At 35.7% G+C, this 19483-nt stretch overlaps 1 pseudogene; it reads left to right on the forward strand.

Moving 5' to 3' along the window:
* Positions 1-10137, forward strand: part of LOC131163488 (uncharacterized) — a 49962-nt pseudogene extending 39825 nt beyond the window's left edge.
* The last annotated feature ends 9346 nt before the right edge of the window (positions 10138-19483 follow it).

Genomic DNA, 19483 nt, shown 5'->3' on the forward strand with positions numbered 1-19483 from the left:
ATTTTTATTATTTAAATAACATTATTTTTAGGGTTGTTACAGCATTGGTTCGGTCGCCCGAACAACTTTAATTATGAGGGCTTACTGAGTCTATTTGGAAGCCCGAAGAAAGGTTCGGTTGGCTGAATTTCAAGTGCCATTTTGTATTTTCGAGGGTTGGCCGCCCGAACAAATTTTGAACTGACTCAATTGGTTGCCCGAAATGCTTAGTTCGGTAGCCCGAATATATTCAAGGACCCGAAGACAATTCGGTAGCCTGATCATATTTGAACATGAAAATTCAGCCACCCAAAATGAGGTCAATGACTTGGTCAACCTTCTAGTTCGGTCGACCGAAGTGCAAATGTGCTTATAGGTTCGGTCGCCCAACTTGGGTCTATTTATTCTTATTTGATCTATTTCTTAAAGCAAGAGACCCTATGGATTATCTGTAGGAGTTAGGACAATGAAATGGCTTCAAGGTAAGATTAGGGCAGGATTTATGACTTTAATTCCAAACCTCGAAGCTGAACAATGGACTAAGTATGCTTAACGTAAGATGTTCATATTTAAGCAAGGGTTAAGCAATTTGAAGTTTAAATGCAAGGCACTCATGCCATGTCCATTTAGGAGAGGATTTTTATTTAAACAAGCAATGATATATATTTAAACCAATAAGAATATTCATTTAGGCCAGATTGGTTTTGTACTTGAATTTACATATTGGCTTAATTCTCCAAGATGCTTGGTATGCTTTTGGAATGGTGAATATACAAGATTTCATATTAATTGGCCCCAAGCCACTATCTAACCTTTTAGAGAATGCTACCCCCTACAGTTAAGCCTAACCACTAAGGAAGAGCTGTGTGATTATGTAATTCCTATTTGAGCAAGTCCTTCCTTTTCTTTCTTAACCACCTATACCATTTTTCTTCTTTTTAATTTTGATGGGTTAGGAGTTGGTGATTCTTTGGCTTTCCATACTTTTTGGGGTTTCACACCTTTTCTTTTAAATGGGTAATCAAATTTTGTGTGCCCCTTCTTTTTACATAAGATGCATATGGTGTGAATGTATGGACTAGAGGAGGTACTGGCATAGTGTTTTGATTCTCTTATAAAGTACCCCATGTATAGGTTATTTCTTTTCTTATTTTAAATCCGATTATAACCTATACCTTCTTTATCTAAGGTCATCTTTTGTGCACCTAGCAGTTTATCAAAGTTTTCCTTGCCTCTAGTGAATGTATAGATGATCTTATATTGGTCTTCTATTTTCTTCTCTAGATCTTGAATTTTTGAGTTTTCCAAATTTTTGCAAACATTCTGAAGTTTCAAAAGTTCTTTAGACATGTTGTTTGCTTTACTTTCAAGATCTGCTATCAAGTAATCTTTATTATCATCATTATAAACTTTAGATTTCAAAACAGTTAACTCATTTTCTAATGATTCATTCTTGCTTTCTAGTCTATTGATTTTCAAAGTATTTTCTCTTTCAATAAGAACTTTAGAGTCACATTCTTTCATGCATGCTTCATACTTGTTTTCCAAAAAAGAATATTTCTTATTACATTTAACAAGTAACTTATGAGTCCTAAGATATTCGATTTGCAATTCCTTATAAGTAGACATGCTTTCACTATCAGTGCTATCATATGATTCAGTATCAAATGCAGTATTCAATTCAACACAAGAATCATGCTCATATTCATCTACTAAGATAGAAGGAACTGAAATAACATCATCATTGGTTAAAGCTACATAACATTGGTTACCTTCCTTAAGATCAGTGGATCCTGAGTCGCATTGAGAGATGACTCCCTTTTGCATGGACACACCATATCTCCACTCAAGTTCATCCCAAATCTGCTTAGCACTACTACAATCCATAACCTCACATAAAACATTAGAATATAAAGCATGCAGTAAGGTATTCATGACATTAAAGTTTACCCGTACTAAGTCCCTATCATAATCATTCATTTCAAACTCAGATTTAGGAACATCGGTACACCCAATAGACTTCATAGGCACACAATCACCCTAATCAATGACTTTCTAAAATTTCCAATTTAGAGCTTTCACATACACAATCATTCTAAATTTCCATATAGCATAATCAATACCACAGAGGCTCTGATACCAATTGATAGTTATGGTGCAATCCCAAGAGGGGGGGGGGGGGGTTGAATTGGGTATTTAAAATTTGTTGCCTAGGTCTATTGATTTTAACAACAATGTAATTTAGCCTAGGGTTAGTCTATGCAATCATCAAGTAAACATACACGTGCAGTAAATGTAAATTGCGAAAATGTAAAGAACACGCACGGTATGTTATCGGGGTTCGGCCAACTGTACCTACGTCCCCGCCTTGGCCACACCAGCACAAGGATTACCACAAAATTGATTACGCGCCGAAACTGCGTAATTGAACGTCTTAACCCGGGCTTTACGGTTTATATTTTTAATTAAATGTCCAAAATTATCCAATATTTTAATAAAGTGCCAAAATTATCATTCTTAAGTTTTATTGTTCAATTTATGAATTTTTGGTAATATTTTATCAGAGGAAAATTTCCGGGAACCAAAACCGACACCTGTTCGTATTTCGTACATAACTCTTCCATCCAAGCTCCAATCGAGACGATTCAAATTTCTGGACAAAGAGGAAAGGATTATCTACAACTTTCATGTCTTGCATTTTGCGAGAAAAGGGTTCTAAAAGAGTCAAATTTGTGATGAACAGAAAGAAAATAAAATGAAATATATATATATATATATATATATATATATATATATATATATATATATATATATATATGAAAGGGAATTTGACGTGACCCGGCCACGCATGGCCGGGTTGGGCTGGCTAATCTGGGTAGGGCACTACAATGTTCTCTTAAAAGGAACCCAAGCGCAACCTTCTTCATCCTCTTCATCTTCTTCTTCTCTTAGTTAGTTTTTTTTTTCTTGTCTTTTCTTTCTTTCCCGCTGGCCTCTCCTTCTTGCTCCTATCTCTCCTTCTCTGATCTCTCTTCTTTGTTCTCTTTCCCTCTTTTCCTTCTCCTCTGTTTTTCCTCACACCAGCCCCTACACCATCTCCACCAGCAGCAACCCCTCTGCCTGCACCTCCAGCAGTAGCAATAGCCGAGCCAACTCTCGTCTGCCAACACCAGAGCTGCTGTGCAGCAGCTTGGAGGAAAGCAGTTGAAAGCAGGGACCAGAAAACAGCAGCAGTGCTGTGGAGGACCAGCACCAACATAACAGAGCACAACCAGCCGAGCTTCTCTGCTTCGGCCACCAACAAACCAGCCCCTACAGCCCATCTCTGCCATTGAAGACCACCAAAGCAACAGACCACTCCTGCAACTGCCGTGAATTCTGCTCTTTTTTTTTTTTCTTTACTCTTACTTTTATTGTTACTAATTAAACAGTTAAATATTTTTAACTTTTTGTTTGAGTTTATTGGAATTTTTAGATTTCGAATATTATTTAGGGTGTTTTATTATTATTGAAGTTTAATTGTTTTTTTTATTCTGTTTCGGTTAAATATTGTTCCGTAGATTAGTTTAATGTTCCAAGTTATTTAATTAATTTAGTTAGAGTCAGTTTCGTCAAAGTTCATATTTTTCAGTTTTGTTAAAGTTCGTATTTTTATTTTTCGGTATCATTCAAAGTTTAGATTTTTGATGTGTTTGCATTTTTGTTCGAATTCTTGGTTTGAATTGTTGATTCATATTAAAGGTTTGATTTTTTTTAGTGTGAGTGTGTGTGTTTGATTGAGTTTCCATTGCATGTTTTAATTCCTTATTTGTAGTTGCCATCTTTAATAATGCGTGTTTAGGTATTTCCTTAAGTAGACTAGGATTTCCATACTTGTTTTTTTTATTACAAGCATGAGTGGCTAAGTTTGGTAACTCGGGGTGTGGGTCGATGTCGTTTGCGTTCCATGGTTTATTAGTTATCCTATGATATTATTGTTAAACTTTTATTTGGTTAAAACCGAAAATTTAAGGTATCGTTGAAAAATCGCTAGCTCTTATTTCTTGTTTTGTTGTTGACGTTAGGCACATCAAAACTTTGATTTAATCTAGGATTTTCATCAACTAATTTACATGACATTCGGTTGATGCTTAATGAGAGTTTATATTTTCTTCCGTTTGGATGTGGCAAATTTACTCGAGCTTAGTAATAAAATTTTATCTTATTAATGCCTTGATTGGATTAACAAGAAGAGGAGTAAGGCCTAAGGAATTAGTAAACGATGGAAGCAAGCAGACTTTGACCTGTAATCTGTTTAGTTTTGGTTGCGTTATTAGATTTACATTTTTGGAAAATTGATAAAATTTTAGTTTCATTTTGATTGTTTACTTAAGTTTCTCTCTCTTTGTTTACTGTTTTTAAAATCATAAAAGGCCAAAAATATTTTCAACTTATATTTTACAGCAACACGATTTCTTTAAACTTTCGCAAATACTTTGATACTCAGTAGTCCCTGTGGAATACGATCCTGGACGCATCGTTGATACAACTTGACACTTCTGCACTTGGAAGCACAACTCAAAACGAGTCAAGTTTTTGGCGCCGTTGCCTGGGACTAATTGGTGTCATCGAAGTATTTCTCAGATTTCAGAGAGGTGTTTTAGAGCTGTGAACGTCTTCACGGCCTGGGTGATATCTACTTCCTCTCCTTTGACCTGTTTGCTTTTATTACATTTATACTAAGTTTGTATGACCGGTTGGGCTAGAGATAACACATTTAGACTAGTCAGGACAGACTCATCCATCTCATCATCGAGTGAACCTGTTTCACTTGAATCACTTGAATCACCATATGACACATGTAGCATCATGGCTGAAAATGAACCTCACGATATGGAGAACCCTAATAGGACACTCAGAGAATATTTGCAACCTGTTAGGACCAGCACCCCATCCTGCATTATTCTACCTTTGAATGCAAATGCTTTTAATTTTAAACCTGAGATGATTCCATTGTTACCTCATTTTCATGGCATTGAATCTGAAAACCCATATTTGCATATTAAAGAGTTTGAAGAAGTTTGTTCCACATTCATGGATAGAACATGCACTGAGGAGGTAATAAGATTGAAATTGTTCCCATTTTCTTTAAAAGACAAAGCAAAAACCTGGTTGAATTCCTTAAGACCAAGATCCATTGGGACTTGGCAAGAAATGCAAACGGAGTTTTTAAAGAAATTTTTTCCCATGCAAAGAACTAATGCTTTGAAAAGACAAATAATGAATTTTTGCCAAAAGGATGTGGAGACATTTTATCAGTGTTGGGAACGTTTCAAAGATCTCTTAAATGCACGTCCTCACCATGGGTATGAAAATTGGAGGGTCATCAGTTTTTACTATGAGAGATTGCAACCAAAGATGAGGCAATTTGTAGAAACAATGTGCAATGGTGAGTTTTTCAATAAAGGGCCTGAAGAAGCTTTTGATTATTTTGATTACTTGGCTGAAAATGCCCAATCGTGGGATGTCTCTGATGTGTATGATAGATCTGAAAAGCAAAAATGCATTGGTGGGGGTGGTAAGTATCAATTGAAAGAAGTTGATGATTTGAATGCTAGGCTTGCATTGATGTCTTAAAGGTTAGAGTCCATTGAACTTAAGAAGGTAAATGAAATGCACGTTTTACCATCATCTTCTGAAAAATGTAGCATATGTGAGGATCCAGGGCATATGACTGATGCATGTCCAACTATTCCTGCTTTTAAGGAAGTTTTGCTTGATCAATCTAACCCAGTGCATATGGTTTCTAAGAATTCTTCTGGACCTTATTCTAATACATATAATGTAGGTTGGAGAAATCATCCAAATCTCAGTTGGAAAAATGACCAAGTGGGGCCATCTACGCAGGGACCAAGTCAGTATAATCCTTATGCAGTCGCTAGCCAAGGCTTAGGGCGACCTCATTTTCCAAATCAGCCACCCCAAATGCAAAGAAGAGGAGTGGAAGACTCCATACAACAGCTAATTGTTAGCTTGCAACAGTTTATGCAGAGTCAGAGCACGATCAACAACCAAAACTCCCAGGCCATCAATGACATCAGAGGGACTCTCACTAAAGTAACCACCACTTTGAGTAACCAGGAGAAAGAAAAGTTTCCAGCTCAACCCCAGCCCAATCCACAAGGGCACAGTCGATCATCTCAGCATTCAGGTTAAGGGAGCAATGTGAAATTAGTGAAAGCTATTACAACTTTGAGGAATGGTAAGGTTTTGGGTGACCCTGCCCATAGTGCAGGAAGTTCAGGTAAAAATACTAATCCTCCTCTTGATAGTGGTGAGTCGAGTACTTTAAATTCACATAATGATGCATGTTCCATACCTGCACCGTTTCCACAACGTTTGGTTTCTTTGCACAAGGATAAACAGCATATTGAAATCTTGGAAATTTTTAAGCAAGTTAGGATTAACATTCCACTTCTAGATGCTATAAAACAAATTCCTGCTTATGCTAAATTTTTAAAGAATTTATGCACCATAAAACGCAAACTGAATGTGCAGAAAAAGGCCTTCCTCACTGAGCAAGTTAGTGCTATTATTCAAAATCACACACCACCTAAGTACAAGGATCCTGGGTCACCTACTATTTCATGTGTCATTGGAAACTCTAAGATAGGGCAGGCCTTGCTAGACTTAGGTGCGGGGGTTAATTTGCTACCTTATAGTGTGTATGAACAATTGGGGCTAAGGGAATTGAAAACCACATCCATTATTTTGCAGCTTGCTGATAGATCCATAAAAATTCCTAAGGGTATCATTGAGGACGTCTTGGTCCAAGTGGATAAATTTTATTACCTTGTGGATTTTGTGGTCTTGGATATGAAAGTGTCATCCCGCGCAAATTCTTCACCACCTGTGATTTTGGGAAAACCATTTTTAGCAACTTCTAATGCCATAATCAATTGTAGGAGTGGTGTTTTAAAATTGAGTTTTGGAAATATGACTTTAGAACTGAATATCTTCAATTTGTGCAGGCAACCTCAAGAACATGAAGAAATCCAAGAAGTCAATTCATTGGAATCTTTAATTGTAGACACTCCTTGGTTAAACTATGATTGTGATGAGCAGTGGGAGGAATTAGAAGATTCCCTTGATTTAACTAAGTCCACTGACCATTTTTCTTCGCTTTGTGTTGCAGGTGACTCAACTGAGATGCAATGGAAGCTTAAATTTGAACCATTACCGACAATACAAACCCCAGCACAACCATCCGATGAGAAGGCACCAGTGTTAGAATTGAAGCGACTGCCGCCAGAACTAAAATATGCCTACCTTGGACCAGAGAACTCATTCCCAGTGGTGATTTCTGCATTGTTGACTCCTGACCAAGAAAGTAAGTTGTTGAGAATTTTGACACAACACAAATCAGCCATTGGTTGGTCCATTGCCGACATTAAAGGTATAAGTCCTCTCATTTGTACACATAGGATATATTTGGAAGAGGATTCGAAACCCTCTAGAGAGATGCAAAGGAGACTAAACCCCACAATGAAAGAAGTGGTAAAAAAGGAAGTTTTGAAATTGTTAGACATAGGCATCATATATCCAATTGCTGACAGTAAATGGGTTAGTCCAATACAAGTTGTCCCAAAAAAGTCTGGTATAACCGTTGTAGAAAATGATAAGGGAGAATTGGTGCCTACTAGAGAGACCATAGGTTGGAGGATGTGTGTAGATTATAGGAAATTGAATGCTGCCTCTAGGAAGGATCATTTTCCTTTGCCTTTCCTTGACCAGGTTTTAGAAAAAGTGGCAGGGCATGAATATTACTGTTTTTTAGATGGATTCTCCGGTTATTATCAAATAGAAATAGCTCTAGAGGACCAAGAGAAGACTACCTTCATTTGTCCCTTTGGAACTTTTGCCTTTAGGAGAATGCCATTTGGGCTATGCAATGCCCCGACTACTTTTTAAAGATGCATGTTAAGTATTTTTAGCAACTTGATTGAGGACAGTGTAGAGGTATTCATGGATGACTTTTTAGTTTTTGGAAAAACATTTGATGCATGTTTGTCTAATTTGCAGGTTGTTTTGAAAATATGTGAAGAAAAGCAATTGTTGTTAAATTGGGAAAAATGTCACTTTATGGTCCAACAAGGAATAGTTTTGGAGCACATTGTATCCTCTTGAGGCATAGAGGTGGATAAAGTTAAAATAGACTTGATTTCAACTTTTCCTGCACCTAAAAATGTGAAAGATGTTAGATCATTTTTAGGGCATGCCAGTTTTTATAGAAGATTCATAAAAAATTTTAGCTTTATTTCTAAACCTCTTTGCAAACTTTTGATGCATGATGTTAAATTTGAATGGACCCAAGAGTGTCAAAATGGTTTCGATGAATTGAAAACATGTCTCACCACTGCACCTATCATTCGATCTCCTGACTGGTCACTTCCTTTTGAATTAATGTGTGATGCAAGTGACTTCGTTGTGGGGGCTGTTCTTGGACAATGAAGAGATAAACTGCCATATGTTATATACTATGCTAGTAAAACTTTAAATGCGGCACAAAAGAACTATTCCACCACAGAAAAAGAACTACTAGCTATAGTATTTGCATTGGATAAGGTTAGATCTTATCTTCTTGGTTTTCTTGTCATAATATTCACTGACCATACAGCTCTGAAATTTCTACTGTCAAAAAAAGACACTAAGCCAAGACTGGTAAGGTGGATACTTCTGCTTCAAGAATTTGATCTCACAATAAAAGATAAAAAAAGAGTGGAGAACGTGGTGGCAGATCACCTTTCTCGGCTTCAACCAGAAGTTTCTGAGAAGTTTTCTTTAATTTCTGATAAATTTCCTGATGAACAATTATTTGCCATTGAATATTTACCATGGTATGCTGATATTGTAAATTTCTTGGTTATAGGGAAAACTCCACCTCGTTGGAATGCTCAAGACATAAGAAGGTTGAAGGCTGAAGCTAAGAACTTCTTTTACGATGATCCTTATCTCTTTAAATATTGTTCAGATTAGATCATTAGAAAGTGTGTGCCTAATAATGAAATTTCTAGTGTTTTAAATTTTTGCCACACAGAAGCTTGTGGTGGGCATTTTTTCGCCCACAAAACAGTGGCTAAAGTTCTTCAAAGTGGGTTTTATTGGCCAAGTATGTTTAAGGATGCTTTGAGTTTCTGTAAAGCTTGTGAACCTTGTCAAAAATTAGGGGGAATCACTAGGAGAAACATGATGCCTTTGCAACCTATACTAGTGATTGAAATTTTTGATTGTTGGGGTATAGATTTCATGGGACCATTTCCTTCTTCTTTTGGCTATTTATACATTTTTCTTACCGTTGATTACGTTTCCAAGTGGGTTGAGGCAATCCCTTGCAGAACTAATGACCATCAAGTGGTTATAAAATTTTTGAAAGAAAACATTTTTGCAAGGTTTGGCATGCCTAAAGCCATAATCAGTGATCAAGGCACGCACTTTTGCAACAAACATGTTTCAGCCTTATTGAAGAAGTATGGTATCCATCACAAAATCTCTACTGCCTACCATTCTTAAACCAACGGGCAAGTTGAATTAGAAAATAGGGAAATTAAACACATCCTTGAGAAAACTATTAACCCAAATAAGAAGGATTGGTCTTTGAGATTGTCTGATAGCTTGTGGGCCTATAGAACAGTTTTTAAAACCATTTTAGGCATGTCTCCATATAGATTAGTGTATGGTAAGGTTTGCCATTTGCCTGTAGAGTTGGAACATAAGGCGTATTGGGCAATTAAACAATGCAATTTTAACATTGATGATGCTGGTTGTGTGAGAAAATTGCAGTTATCTGAATTGGACGAGCTGAGGATGGATGCCTACAATAATTCTAAATTGTTCAAGGAAAGAATGAAGAACTTTCATGATAAACACATTCAGCGTAAGACTTTTGAGCCCGACCAACAGGTGCTATTGTACAACTCTCGCCTACACTTGTTTCCTGGTAAGTTAAGGTCTCGGTTGAGTGGACCTTTTGTGGTGAAGACTATTTTTCCTCATGGTGCTGTAGAGATTCTGAATCCTCAAAATGGTAATGTTTTTAAGGTTAATGGTCAAAGGCTCAAGCCTTTTATTTCTAACTTTGCACCTGAGGAATCTACTCTACATTTGCTTGATCCCACTTAGTATAGTTCATTTTCTTTTCTTTTCTTTTCTTTCCCCTTTTTGTGTTTTTTTTTTTTCTCATTTACATTTTTATTTTTCTCATTGTTGTCCTTTGTTCTGTAGTTGTTATTTCTTATTCTCTAGCGTTATATTCTTTTCAAAGCGGTTCAGGTACTTCTTCTTTTTCTCATTTATATTTTTAGAATTGTTTTGCTTTACGCTTAAATACTCTCTTGGGTAAATTCTTTCAATTCTCCTGCATCATTGGGGACAATGCTACATTCTAGTTGGGGGGTGGAAGAGAATTTACCTTGTGGTTTGCGTGCTTTAAACATATGTGGTTTGCCTTGGGAACCAAAAAAAAAAAAAATCAAAAATCAAAAATAAAAAAAGAAAGAGAGAAAGAAATAGGAGCATTGAAGATTTACACTGCATTGTCCCATTTTTAACATTGACTCATACCCTTCACATACCTGCATATAAGCTAAGAACTACACACTTGAGTCATTTATGCGTAGTTTCTCTTTATATGATTTTATGACTCCATGAATAATTGATTGGTAGTACATTCGTGTTAATTTGACTATATAATTTCCTGTATCTACATGCATCTCACGAGGCTAAATAAACACAGTTACGTGATTCAATGCACTTAGGGTTCCTTGTGAGCACTGAGAGAACACCTGTGGAGACTATGACACCTTGTGAGATATTCTTGAGCTATTATCGTCCTTTTGAGCTTTAATATCAAATCAGAGTTCATGGAACTCAATTCTCTTTTTTCTGGATGATTCCTTGTACACTAGTGTTTTTTTTTTATTTGCTAGCCTAGAGGTGACTTCTAGTGGGGAGATAGAAACCTAGGTCTTATAGCCTACTCAAGATGTGAAAGCTGAGCCACCCCTAGAGATAGACTTAGTTCATAGACCACTATTCGAGCTCAATTCCTATTGATTGTTTGAAGATTACAAAAGAAGTGTTATGATTGTCCTAATTGATCAAGAAAAGACAGAAAATGAAAAATGAGCAGAAGAAAGGATAAGAAATAAAAATGCATGTGAAATGAAATGCTAATGTCTGCTCCACAGAAATATCACAAAAAGTCAAGGACACAACACATGTTCTCTACGTACGAAGATTCTTCAACCAGTTAATGCCTCAGATGTGTTCACGACAAGTTTGTGAATAAGTTGATCTAGGGTGGTCTCATTTGGATGTGGCAAGTAGGTGAGAAGATGTTAGGGTGAAAAACCCGACACCTCATAGATAAGCTAGATCCTTTCCAAACTAGTCCACTCCATATATTTAGCGTTGTTCCTTTTAATATGTGGGATGTTTGATCACAACACTCCTCCTCACATATGATGAGTGAACCCATTTTCTTTGAGTGTTCTTGAGGGTATACCAGTTAGGCCGAGTCAAAGCAACCGTTCTATAGGTGTCCACTGGCGTCCTAGGTGTACTGAGTCACACACATCACACACACCTCGAGAGTTTACCTGTTTATACTTGAACTTATATGATTGCATTAACTCCGAATGTGCCTCTGATTAACTTCATGTGAGTATACTGCTCTCAAATCACATATAAACGATGAAACTTGCATGAGTGACGTGCTTTGGAGTCTTGTGCATTGAATATGAACAAGCTTGTGTGAAATTCAGTTATGTTCTTGTATGTGAAGTGGTATAATTATGTCGCATTTGCATTGATTTCATGATTACTAGAGAATGTAGTTGTAGAGACCACCCTAAGATTCATTCACGTCATTTGCTAGAGACTAGCAAAACGTTAGTTGGGGGGTGTGATTACGCGCCGAAACTGCATAATTTAACGTCTTAACCTGGGTTTTACGGTTTATATTTTTAATTAAATGTCCAAAATTGTCCAATATTTTAATAAAGTGCCAAAATTATCATTCTTGAGTTTTATTGTGCAATTTATGAATTTTTGGTAATATTTTATCGCAGGAAAATTTTCGAGAACCAAAACCAACACCTGTTCGTATTTCATGCATAACTCTTCCGTCCAAGCTCCGATCGAGACGATTCAAATTTTTAGAGAAAGAGGAAAGGATTATCTACAACTTTTGCGTTTTGAGTTTTGTGAGAAACGGGCTCCAAAAGAGTCAGATTTGCGATGAAAAGAGAGAAAATAAAATGAAAAATATATATATATATATATATATATATATATATATATATATATATATATATGAAAGGGAATTTGATGTGATTTGGCTAATCCGGGTAGGGCACTACAATGTTCTTTTAAAAGGAACCCGAGCACAGCCTTCTTCATCCTCTTCATCTTCTTCTTCTCTTAGTTTTTTTTTTGTTGTCTTTTCTTTCTTTCCCGCTGGCCTCTCCTTCCTACTCCTATCTCTCCTTCTCTGATCTCTCTTCTTTGTTCTCTTTCCCTCTTTTCCTTCTCCTCTGTTTTTCCTCACACCAGCCCCCACACCATCTCCACCAGCAGCAACCCCTCTGCCTGCACCTCCAGTAGTAGCAACAGCCGAGCCAACTCTCCTCTGCCAACACCAGAGCTGCTGTGCAGCAGCTTGGAGGAGAGCAGTTGAAAGCAGGGACCAGAAAATAGCAGCAGTGCTGTGGAGGACCAGCACCAACAAAACAGAGCACAACTAGCCGAGCTTCTCTGCTTCGGCCACCAACAAACCAGCCCTTACAGCCCATCTCTGCCACTAAAGGCCACCAAAGCAGCAGACCACTCCTGCAACTGCCGTGAATTCTGCTCTCTCTTTTTTTTATTCTTTATTCTTACTTTTATTATTACTAATTAAACAGTTAAATATTGTTAACTTTTTGTTTGAGTTTATTGGAATTTTTAGATTTCGAATATTATTTAGGGTTTTTTATTATTATTGAAGTTTAATTGTTTTTTTTATTCTCTTTTGGTTAAATATTGTTCCATAGATTAGTTTAATGTTCCAAGTTATTTAATTAATTTAGTTAGAGTCAGTTTCGTCAAAGTTCATATTTTTCAGTTTTGTTAAAGTTCGTATTTTTATTTTTCGGTATCATTCAAAGTTTAGACTTTTGATGTATTTGCATTTTTGTTCGAATTCTTGGTTTGAATTGTTGATCCATATTAAAGGTTTGATTTTTTTTAGTGTGAGTGTGTGTGTTTGATTGAGTTTCCATTGCATGTTTTAATTCCTTATTTGTAGTTGCCATCTTTAATAATGTGTGTTTAGGTATTTCCTTAAGTAGACTAGGATTTCCATACTTGTTTTTTTTATTACAAGCATGAGTGGCTAAGTTCGGTAACTCGGGGTGTGGGTCGATGTCGTTTGCATTCCATGGTTTATTAGTTATCCTATGATATTATTATTAAACTTTTATTTGGTTAAAACCGAAAATTTAAGGTATCGTTGATAAATCGCTAGCTCTTATTTCTTGTTTTGTTATTGACGTTAGGCACATCAAAACCTTGATTTAATCTAGGATTTTCATCAACTAATTTATACGACATTCGGTTGATGCTTAATGAGAGTTTATATTTTCTTCCGTTTGGATGTGGCAAATTTACTCAAGCTTAGTAATAAAATTTCATCTTATTAATGCCTTGATCGGATTAACAAGAAGAGGAGTAAGGCCTAGGGAATTAGTAAACGATGGAAGCAAGCAGACTTTGACCCATAACCCGAGTGTTTGGTAAAACTGTTTCAGTTAATCTGTTTAGTTTTGGTTGCGTTATTAGATTTACATTTTTGGAAAATTGATAAAAGTTTAGTTTCATTTTGATAGTTTACTTAAGTTTCTCTCTCTTTGTTTACCGTTTTTAAAATCATAAAAGACCTAAAATATTTTCAACTTATATTTTACAGCAACAGGATTTCACTAAACTTTCGCAAATACTTTGATACTCAGTGGTCCCTGTGAAATACAATCCTGGACTCATCCTTGATACAACTTGACACTTCTGCACTTGGAAGCACAACTCAGAACGAGTCAATAATGCTCACTTAAATGGGTGAAGCGGCACCTAATACAACTAGGTCAATTCAAGGAGCAGACCTCAACCGACACGCCTTAACAGAATAACGCACCTAACTTTCCTAACCAGGTCTAAGCCAATCTGGGACTATTCCACAGGGCTAGTCTCCCTCTTCAGGCAGGTGCTTGGAATACAACTAATGTGTATAAATTGTTTGTATACGGAAATGCGCTTCAACACAAGCAAATGTGTGCACCAATATAGCTTAGTCAATAATGCAAGCACGAATGATATGTAAATATGTTCAGTGCTTTAATGTGTGCTAAACACTCAATCATGTATATATTTTCAGTCCAAATCTAGATTGTATATCTAAGCAAGATTTGAAACACACTTTTTGAATATCACAAAAAACATATCAAAGTTTCAAATATGCTAAGCAAGATAAATCAAACAAACTCAATAGGATATTTCAATGTATAAAGCAGAATGGAGTTATTTGAAATACTAACTTTTTATGAAAGGATTTTGGCACACAAAATCTAGGTTTAGGTAACTTGCAACAATAATGCAAGAACCAAAAACCCTCAAAGTCTTTCCAAACTAGATTTATCAAATGAAATCAGTGGAAGAACTTTAGGCTATACTCTCAAGTAAAATCAATCAATTAATCAATATACCAAGAGAGAGTATTAGCTAGAGAAATTTAAGCACAATAGCCTTATAGAGATACTCACAATGCTTAGAGAAAGAGAATGAGGAGTATGTGAGTGTTTTCAAGAAATATTTGGCTAATATAGCGTTTTTAGGGTTTTGAGAGTTAAGAGAATTTTTGTCTTAATCAAGTTTGCTAATCCTTGCTAATTAAGACAAATGAACTGGTATATATATAGGCAAGGAGGATTTTTTACCGTTGGGGACACATTGGGTATAATTAGATTGTTTAAAAGACCATTAAGAAAATTAACCCAATTTACCCTATTTAAAAAATCAGTAAAAATTATTTTAACCCGCAAGGTTCGAGTGCCCGGCCTAAGGTTTGGGTGCCCGAACAGACATAGTCAAAAATTCAACTTTAAGAGGTTCGGGTGCCTAATTGAGGACTGGTTGGCTAAACCAAAGTCAATAGCCAAATGTCCAAGGTTCGAGTGCCCGAAGATGAGTTCGGTTAACCAAACTGAAAAATTCGGTCGCCCGAGCCCACTTTTGAACGTGAACGATCAGTCGCCTGAGTAGTTGAAAAGGTGTTCTGACAAGCATTCGAGTGCTCGAGGAAGATACCTTCAAAATGAGTTCGGGTGGCCGAACATAGAGTCAACAAGTTGACTAGTTTGGTCGCCCAAGCCGTTTTACACGGCCTAGGTTTGGTCGCCCGAACCCTCTCAAACTTTTCAATTTAAGTCCATATTTAGCCACTTTTAATTCCCCTGATATGAATATGATAATGGGGACTTTTTGTGCATTTGTTTTGAAACCTAAGGACTTTCTATCCTATCGGAAAAAATTCGGTGTCGGTCGACCGAAAGGTCTGTGTAGGTACTTAAAATTCAACTACGGTTGTTTTAAGCATACCTACCTACCATGCATGATGCAAATTATTACAAGCCATACAAGTGCACAGTTCATAATAAATTACAACCCAGAATGAAGAAATAAACAAATAAATACAAATATAACACTGAAATCTTCAGCCGTCGGCATGAACACTGCACGCCATCATGATATGTCTTTCAGTCCTAAAGAGCGCACAAGGTGAACCTGCATGCAATTCTCAGTACAACCATCAGTATCAAGAGTATTTGTCATAATCAAAACTGGGTGTGACCAATGAGGTCAACAGTGATCAATAAAAAATTATTTGGCCAAATATAAAGAATACCAGATCATCTATTTAGCTGAGGACCTAAACCTTGCCGATGATGAATCCCAAGATGATATTGTGAATAATGATAATCTCAAGCTCAATCTGGAGATCGGCAAGTTCTTTGCAAAAAACTTTGAGTCAAGTGAGGATCATCTTCCATCCTTCACTCGTGGTCGTTCAAAACTTGTTTCGAATTTAATATTCTAGAAGTATCAATCAAAAATAATTTGACCCATCACCATCGACTTAGAAAGGGTAACACACTTTTCATGGCCAAAAAAAGAAGAGAAAGCTTAATCATTAGCAAATGCTAAATGTCACTCAATAGAATAGTGCTCTTGGAAAATAGTCATAATTCTCTAATCTTAGAATTCACCTATAGGCTTACATGAAGATCGCCAAGCGAAATGCATGATGAGTATCGCCTAAGTTGACCTCGCCTAGTATGAGACTAATTATTTTAGGGTAAAGCAAATTATTCTTAAAAAAGTCATCAAAATGAAATGCATGACAAGCATCGCCTAAGCTATGATGGAAAATTATTCAAAGTGAAGATTAGGTTTTATTCAAGTTTATCTAAATTTTGCCAATGCTTGGGAGTTTACCAGCGAAATACAACATAAAAAAGCCCTAGTGTAATTCTCCTTGCATCTTGGTGAGGGTAGATGAATCTCTTAGCTATTGGAGCGAGTCCTCTTCATCGTCTAGTGTCATATTTGCCTTGAAACTATCATGACATGCATAAGCAGTGTGATTTTGGACTACTAATCATCTTGTCATCCTTTTATTCTTTGATGCATCATAGCATTTGGCGATGAGCTCAAAAGAATTTTGAATTCTAGTGCAAGTGGTAACCTTATCCTCTAATCATGTCAAATTTTAAATATCCTTGTGTTTTTTTTTTTTTATTTTTTTTTTTTTTTTATCATAGACCTTATTGTACTGGTCTTTAAGGTGTTCCAGGCAGCATCTTAGATATTTATCATTGGAGATATATCTATCTTATCTTACCACAATCCCATAGCAGACTTTAAGATTAGGAGCCTCTCGAAGGAATATTTTTAGTTTGGCAATCCACCTTACTAATGAAAGTATATTTGATGCACATCAGTTCTAACTCCTCCAAGTGAGGAGGAAATATTATATTTTTGCTCCATCCTATGGATACAAACCCCTTAAAAGAGCGCTAATAATCTCCAGATTGTGTTCTCCAACATTGCCTTAGGAAAATCAACCTACGACAAATGGGCAAACTCTTCCCCAACACTTAGCTTAAGAGAACTCCTATTTAAAAATTAGTCCCCCCCCCCCCCCCCTTTTTATCATATAGTATTTTGGGCATAAACAATTTTGCAACTATTTAAAAAATATAGCATTTAGGCACCTAAGCAAGAAAATAAGATATGTCACAAGTAAAATCATTTCTTGCCAAATAATAAAAATATATGTATATATATGTATATATATATATTTGTGTGTGTGTGTGTGTGTATGTATATCCCCCTTTGATGTTTGCAAAAAAAGTATTGGGGATCACTTGCTGAAAAGAAAACTTTAATTTAATGCAAGAAAGCAACATTCATTTGGTTAAGCATTTAAGCATATCCTTAATATAACCAAAAAAAAGCAACCATATAAATCCCAAAAATATCATAAGGTTGAAAATGGGGATTATATGGCATAACAAAGGAACCTATGGCTAAGCAATTTAATTTCATTTAAGATATTCAATAGAAACATCATAAGCACATAAGCCACAATGAATCCAAAAAAAATCTAAGCTAAACAAGTCGGTGAGCATAATAAGATAGAAATTTAATTTTAGATGCTCCCCCTATCAATTTGAATTATAACTTAGATGAAATAAACCACTTATACTCATCAAGATTGATTTCACAAAGCATGTCAAGAGTATAAGGAATCTTTATCACTTGATCAGTAGAGTCTCCCTATGGACTGCAGATGCATCAGAGAGTATATATTAAGGCATGCAATGACGTTCATAACCAAGAACAATCCATATATGATTATATAGCTTTAAGAGCTGGATAAGATGTTTGGGTTTTCTAAAAAGCCTCAATATTCGAAAAGCAAATTGATGCATATGAGTTCTTTAAGCCTTTTCTATAGGGATGGAACTAAGCTCCTCTAACTAGTTTAATGATTATGTGAGGATAAAATTTAATTATTCAATTGATTTTCATTCATCCTTTCAAAAATATTTTAACTTTCATTTTATCATAATCATCTTTGTACATAGTTTTATTTGAAAAAATTTTAATGATTTTCGGCAGCATGTTGTCTGTAAATCGGACATTTTCCCATAAAACTTGTACTTGGAGAATGGTTGTTTTCAACAAAATAGTTCATATAAAGCATGCAAGAACCTATAATCTACTACCAGCATGCAATTCACATCTACTGCATCTGCCATGCAAGAGTCGTTCAATTACAAGCATGCGAACCAGTAGTAATCAATAGTTTTAAAAAATAAACTATCCATTAAAGATATTTAACCAATCAGTATGTTATGGATAGTAATTTGCAATCCATTTAAGGGCATATGGATATAAATATCATAAGAGCATTCAAAGAATATAGCCATGAAATGGAAATGCTCCCCCTGAGTTATGCACTTATTTATTTATGCCTTACTTTTCAAGTTCTTTAGCCAAGCCTTCTAAGATTTTCAATGGTTTAGACTTGACTTTGAATGCATAGACTTATCAGACCAAAAAGTCACAATGAAGATTCTTTTAAGTGTAATAAGCCTACTTCAGCCTCTTTTCTTATAAATCTCAATTCGTGAGAGACTCAAGTTCGAATGACTTTCAATTGGTTGTGCATAGGTTTCTTTTGAAATTTGAACCTTTAAATGAATTGAAACCTACAATAATCTTCTTAGCCATTCAAAAAGCTCTAACTGATTCGAAGTTTATTTGAGAGCTTGTAAAGGAGCATGCAATAATACTCTTGAAAAAGTGATTCAAAAAAGTATTTTGGATTGATTATGAGAGAACAGTAAAAATCTGCATGCTAGCGAAAATGTCCAAACCTTTAAGACAAAGAGCATAAAAGAGTATATGAATTTTGATTGTAGCTCTTTGGTGACTGGAAAGTATCCTTTAAGTATGATCACTATTTTGATCAAGGATATAGACCAAGGAAAGAGTGGATCTACCTGATATGATCGTGGTTTGGTAAAGATATCCTATGGGGGGAAATGAGTGAACCAAGATTAGAGGATTCCGATTTTAAACTCAAAAGGAAGGTTTGATTTAACTATGAAACTTGAATCCCTTAGAGGATGCCTCTAGTATTGATTACAATAAGAATGTCGTTAAATAAGCACCAGAAGAATATGAATTTATGATAGCCAGTGCTTAAGCCTAAAGAGATGGCTAAAATTTTTAGCGAGCTTTTAGGAGAAGAAAAATGAGTTTAGGGATATGATATATAGAACATGATGAATTCCCTAAAGCTCAATTTTGTGCAATGGACAAACTGTGCTTAACTCAAAATATTTATATTTAAACGTGAGTTAAA

Source organism: Malania oleifera, chromosome 9, assembly GCF_029873635.1.
Source record: "Malania oleifera isolate guangnan ecotype guangnan chromosome 9, ASM2987363v1, whole genome shotgun sequence".
In the NCBI taxonomy this organism is placed as follows: Eukaryota; Viridiplantae; Streptophyta; class Magnoliopsida; order Santalales; family Ximeniaceae; genus Malania; species Malania oleifera.